The sequence below is a fragment of the Herpailurus yagouaroundi genome, unplaced genomic scaffold, assembly GCF_014898765.1.
Source record: "Herpailurus yagouaroundi ecotype Mexico unplaced genomic scaffold, PumYag 159, whole genome shotgun sequence".
NCBI lineage: Eukaryota > Metazoa > Chordata > Mammalia > Carnivora > Felidae > Herpailurus > Herpailurus yagouaroundi.
In genome coordinates this window covers 31,692,359-31,698,367 of record NW_024412400.1, presented here as the reverse complement: position 1 = coordinate 31,698,367, position 6,009 = coordinate 31,692,359, and the positions used below count along the sequence as shown (strand labels likewise).

The 6,009-nt window shown below is 50.3% G+C and overlaps 1 long non-coding RNA gene across 1 annotated transcript; it reads left to right on the top strand.

Annotated features, from left to right (window-relative positions):
• The first annotated feature begins 561 nt into the window (after nt 1–561).
• Nucleotides 562–1,646, top strand: LOC121033330 (uncharacterized). The gene is made up of 2 exons (XR_005791839.1): nt 562–730; nt 1,236–1,646. It is a non-coding gene; the product is annotated as an uncharacterized LOC121033330 (long non-coding RNA).
• The last annotated feature ends 4,363 nt before the right edge of the window (nt 1,647–6,009 follow it).

Genomic DNA, 6,009 nt, shown 5'->3' with positions numbered 1-6,009 from the left:
AGAGAGAAAGAGAGAAAGAGAGAGAGAGGGGGTGAGAATCCCAAGCAGACTCTGCACTGTCAGTGCAGAGCCCAACATGGGACTTGGCTCAAACTCATGAACTCTAAGATCATGACCTGAGCTGAAACCAAGAGTCAGATGTTCAACTGACTGAGTCACCCAGTCGTCCCTAAAAATCTTGTTATAAAGACTGTGTGTGTGCACATGCATGGGCATGTGGTAATAAAGGCTAATTTTCACCAAACACTTACCATGCCAGGAACAATGCTAAGCACTTTAGCTCATTTAATCTTTAAAACAACGATCCCCATTTTATAGACGTGGGGGAAAAAAAAAAACAACAACGCTGACTTTAAGTGGCTTGCTTAAGGTCATACAGATAGCTGGTGATGGAGCCAGGACTTGAACCCAGGTTTGCCTATGCCTGGGAGCTGAGTTTGTGTCCTCTCTGCCATACTACCTCACAGTCAAGTGCAGCAAGCAAAAACAAAACCAAAAAAGCCCCAAAGGCATAGTGCTGACACTGTCTGAGGTTTTGTGACATTGGAGGTGGTCAGGATGAGAAAGGTCAGGGTGGGCCAGATTAGCCAGGGAAGGCTTCTTGGCAAAAGAAACTCAGAAACCCTGTTCTCACAGATGGGTTTGGATTTGGGATGGTAAAAGAAATGAGCAGCGAGGACATCAACCTGGGCCAGTGGAAGGAGGGAGCCTGGTGGAGTGGGTGGCAAGGGTAAGCATGAAGTGGGTGATGAGGGGGCTCCCCAAAAAGTCAGAGGAGAGAGCAGGAGCTGAGTTGGTCCAGTAGGGGGGAATGTTTGTGTTTGGTTTGGCACACAGAGTGACCACAGGACAGGTTCCCCATAAAGAGGAGGGCGGGGCTGTGTCACGGGTGAGGCGGGGAGGTGAATCGCCAGCGTGCAGTTGAAGTGGGGTGGGTGACACACAGGCTGGTGTAAGCTTAAGGTCAATGGGAAGTCAGTAAAGGTTGTAAGGTGTGGAGTGGTGGTGGTGGTGGTGGGGTTGGCATGGGTGATAGGACTTGGTGGTGAAGTAGGTGTGGCAGGAGGGTGATGGGAGCATGCCCAGCAAGGCCACCTGGCAGTGCCCCTGAGTGGAGGGCACCAGTAAGTGGACTAGAATGGGGGTGGAGGGAGGGAGCCTTGTTGGCTTCAGTGTGTGGGAGGCCATTGCCCCCAGGAGAGGAGGTGACCGATGGTGCCTTCCCTTCTTGGCAGGTGCCAAGCTTAGAAACAGAGCTCCACACAAGCCTGGAAAGAATGCTCGTGGTAGTGGCAGGCAGTGACAGCACGGGTCTGTGTGCCTTGGGATCTCCTGGTCAGCTCTAGCAGCCCGTGAGCAGATCACCCCGAGAGGCTTCTCCACCCACTGGATGGAGCAGAGCCCATGCAGAGACCTGGATAAGGCAGGTTTAGGGCTGGATGCCTTTGAGAGAAGCTCATTTGACATTATGCCTCTCAGGCAGCATTTGCCCCACACCTTGGTTTTACATAAAACCCACATAGCCTTCCAGATCAACCACCGCCATGGGCCACGCACCGTCTTCTACCCCGACGGTGGGTAAGCAAAGTCATGGCCACAGAAGGCGGCTGAAATAAAATGTGTAATTGTGCTCCAAGACACCTTAATTGTTTATTAATTACTCCATAAATCATAGTGACACCTGTGTTTATGCTCCTGTTAATTCACTCTTGTGAGGGGAGGGATGGAAGCACACGACCAAAGAATAACTGTCCCCATAACTGTGGGACAGAGGTACCTGAAATGGGACAGGGACATCAAGGCTCTCGGTGCTTCTCCCTCACTGTCAGCCTCAACTGCATTTGCATCCACTTTTGGCCAAGACTGTAGTCCTGAAAGGGCTGCTGATAAAGAGTGCTAATAATTCTCATTAAAGGAGCCTTGATGGGGCAAGGTGGGGGAGGGGCTAAGCGCTCCACCTCCTCCATCCAGGAGCCAGTGAAGAGACAGGTTATTGTACTCATTTGACAAATGAGAAACTGAAACTCTGAGATTTTATCTGAGCCTCAGGGTCACACTGCCAGTTTCGTGGCCATGATGGAGTTTGAATTCGGGTTTGTCTGACTCCCAAGTGAGGTGGCCCTTGTGGGAGGGTGAGAGAACAGCCTTGGGAGGAGAAGGGAGCTTTCCTGTTAATCATCCCTGATACTTCATTTGTGTCTTGTGTGTTTATCCAAGGAAAGGCAAACTGTTTTCTAAATGATGATGGAAACAGCATTCATCCAGGTGTTTTGGCTGCAGTGCTCTGGTGCCCTGCCACTCAGACTGGCTATCGCTGGTGTCCCCCTCTAACTGACCTGACCTCCATCCCAGACAGTCACCAGCTCCTGTCCCTCGGAGCCCTTCTCTGCACACATCTGTCTGCAGCCATCAACGACTGAGCGCCTGGCCCTGGAGAGTGCGCCAGTGTTCCAGATGGTTAATAGAACTTTATTGCCACAATCATTCTTAATGCGGCCATTCCAAAGACCCTGTCTGGAAGGAGGCTCCGCTCCTGTGATGGGGCAGCAGTCCCGGCCTGCTGGAGGCTGGGCCGCTGCTGGCTAGCCCTCTCTCCCGGGCCTGATAGTGCACTTCCACAGATGCCATGAGATAGCTCTTTGGAAGACAAGTAATGCCATAAAACCTAGCTTGGGAGTAATCTTTTCCCCTGGGTTGAGATCAGGACTTTGAAGGGAGGAGGGAATGCTGTAGGCAGCAGCTGGGCTGGGGGAGGCCCTCTGCTCTGGGTCCTGAACATGGTGGAAGGTGGGGGAAGAAGGCAGGTAGGGAATGAGATGTCACCCCATCTTGTCCCCATCTGCCCTGACCATCCCTCAAGTCTCAGCTTTATTTTTATTATTTTTTTTTTTTTAATTTTTTTTTTTCAAACGTTTATTTATTTTTGGGACAGAGAGAGAGAGCATGAACGGGGGAGGGGCAGAGAGAGAGGGAGACACAGAATCGGAAACAGGCTCCAGGCTCTGAGCCATCAGCCCAGAGCCCGACGCGGGGCTCGAACTCACGGACCGCGAGATCGTGACCTGGCTGAAGTCAGATGCTTAACCGACTGCGCCACCCAGGCGCCCCTCAAGTCTCAGCTTTAAGAGACCTTCCCCAACCAGCCAATTTTGTATTCTCTCTCTTTCATAGCCTGTTATTTTCTTCTAAGTACTTTTCTCCATTTGTGATGATAAACTTACTCATGGGTCTATTTGTTTAATATCTCTCTCAGATACTGGTCTGTGCAGGGATGATGTCTATTTTGGTTAGCAATATACCAGGTGTCAGCACAATGCCTGGCACATAACAAGTACCCAATAAGTACTCACTGAATGAAAAAACAAATGAATATTATTAGTGAGTCATGGCCACTCTGTCCTCAAGAACAATTCTCTTAGGCTCTACTGATAGGGTGTCTCATGATGCGCTTGCTAGCAGGCGATTTAAGATTGGAAAGCAGGGGCGCCTGGGTGGCACAGTCGATTAAGAGGCCGACTTCAGCCAGGTCACGATCTCGCGGTCCGGGAGTTCGAGCCCCGCGTCGGGCTCTGGGCTGATGGCTCAGAGCCTGGAGCCTGTTTCCGATTCTGTGTCTCCCTCTCTCTCTGTCCCTCCCCCGTTCATGCTCTGTCTCTCTGTCCCAAAAATAAAATAAATAAATGTTGAAAAAAAAAAAAAAAGATTGGAAAGGAGAAGGAAGATCAGCAAGATGCCTCCAGAGGCCATTAGAGTAGTTAATTTCTGGGCGCTGAAGTCTGAGGGCATTGAACACATTGCACAATGAGGGAATGGATGAGAAAAGATTAGGACGACTAGAAGGAATGTCTTTGTGGGTGACAAAGCAAGTGAGTCTGTGGGAGAGAGAACTGCCAGTGCCTGCCACAAAAGGAGCAGGAATGTTTGAACACTACCCTATGTTCATGGGGTAGTTTCACCTCAGCAGAAAGTAGATCATTAAACTTCCCAACCCTCCTTCTCCTTCCTGTGCTCTGGACCAAGAGTCCCTTCTAATGGTTTGGTGTCTTTCAGCAGGGAGGCAGTTAGGGTACCACACCCACCTCTCTGGCCTCTAGGTGTGGTGGGACTGGAGGACATTATGGTCAGTGCCAAGGTATGGACAAAGGAAGCACTTAGCCTTGCAAGAGCCATCAGCCAAGCTACGCTTCCTCAAGAAAAGGAGCTTACAGGAAGTTTGGGGGGGGGGTGGGTAGAAAATGCCTTCATCCCCTGGACTATTCTTCTATTGGTGCCAGCTGGGCCCTTGGGCTGCCTGGCATTGGTGAGCAGGGCCTAGGACTGACAGGAGACCACTGGGAGTCCAGCAAACACAGCCAGGATGGCAGAGAAGCTACCCAGTATGCTGAGTGGCCTGCAGGGAAAGGCATGGTCAAGTTTGCTGGAATAGATCTATGGTATTCGGTCACCATGGAAGCAAGAAAGGCCTCATGAACAGGGATGGGGCTTGACCGGGACCTTGAGAGTAGCCTGGGTGATCAGAAGGACAGGGAAGAAGGGGAGCAGAGTGAGGAGAGGATGGAGGAGGGGGGAGATAGGGGCTCAGGGAAGTGGAGGCACAGAGAAGATCCATCAAGAGGAGGCCTGTCTGTGCCCAGGTTAGGACTGTGGGACGGACCGTGCATCCTGGAACCCAGACTCTGCAGTTCTCCCTGCAGGCTAGGAGCACAGGGCCACGGACATGAAGGCACAGAGATGATGTTGAGGACTGGGGGGTGTGAGCAAGTGGTGAGCCTTCAGCTGAGCAACCACACGCCCTGCTGAGAGAACTGGGAGTCATGAACCAAGGCCACAGACCGAGAATCCAGAACAAATCCTGTGGTGGAGTATTAGATACCCGGTTTGTTAACACACAGGAAAGATGTGATCATTTGAACACCACGGATTCTTTGAGCTTTGTCAAACCACCCTCATGTTTGGGTCAGAGCGAATAATGCAGTCTCCACATTGACAGGCCAGCCGAAGTGACCCCCCTGTGTGACCCTGTTATGAGCAAGGCAGAGACTTTGCAGTCACATATATCTGTGGTCAAGATGGTAAAATGCGTGCTGCACATAACTCTCTTACTGGGGGGGGGGGGCTCTACTGGTTGAAGTGGAGTGGGAGCAAAGTCAAGTGTGAGAACATAATCTATCATCTTAAATGGGTTCATTTTCTGAGAGTGAAAGGGGACTTGTGTCAGCTTGAGCTGGGTCCTCTGGGAAGCACGCACTGAGGAGGGGTCAGGAGGCAAATGTCTCACTGGGGGGTGGGGTAGGGTGAAACCTAAGAAATGAAGCAGAGGGGTTGGTGGGATTGGATGGGGGACTGTGGGATTTATGACGCAGACCTGCCCAAATTTCTGTCATTCTGGTGGGGAGCTCGCAGGAAAATGCTGACCATCAGAAGAGTCCTGTGTTGAGTGGAAAGAGCTGGGTCCTCATCCTACCACCCTCCTCAGTCACTGGCCAGAGTGCGGTTGGCTCAGAAGCTGAAGTGGTCCCGCAGGACATAACCATTCCAGACCATCAGGTAAGTGCTCCCTACAGGGGCCTGGCAAGTCCTCCCCTGAGTGGGCATCGTGAGTCTGCTACAGGGCACTGTTACCAATTATGCTGGGACAACAGGAGTAAACCAGGACCATGCCTCAAAAATCAGGACATCTGGCCACGGTATTTCCGGAGAACACTTATAGGATTCACTGTTTGATTCTATCTTATTCTATCATGGTCCCGTCCCATTAATTTTTTTTAACTAATTACTTGTCTGGAATGAAATAGCAAACCCTCACTGAGTGTTTATTTCTATGCCAGGCATGAGGTGAGCACCTTACATGAATTCATTATTTCTCCTATTAACCTCATGAGGTAGATACTATCATTATATACTTTATACTTAAATATTTATTGTAATAATATGCCCATATATAATATGTAACATATAATATATATAATTATATAATTATAACATCACCCGTTTTTACAGGTGAGGAAA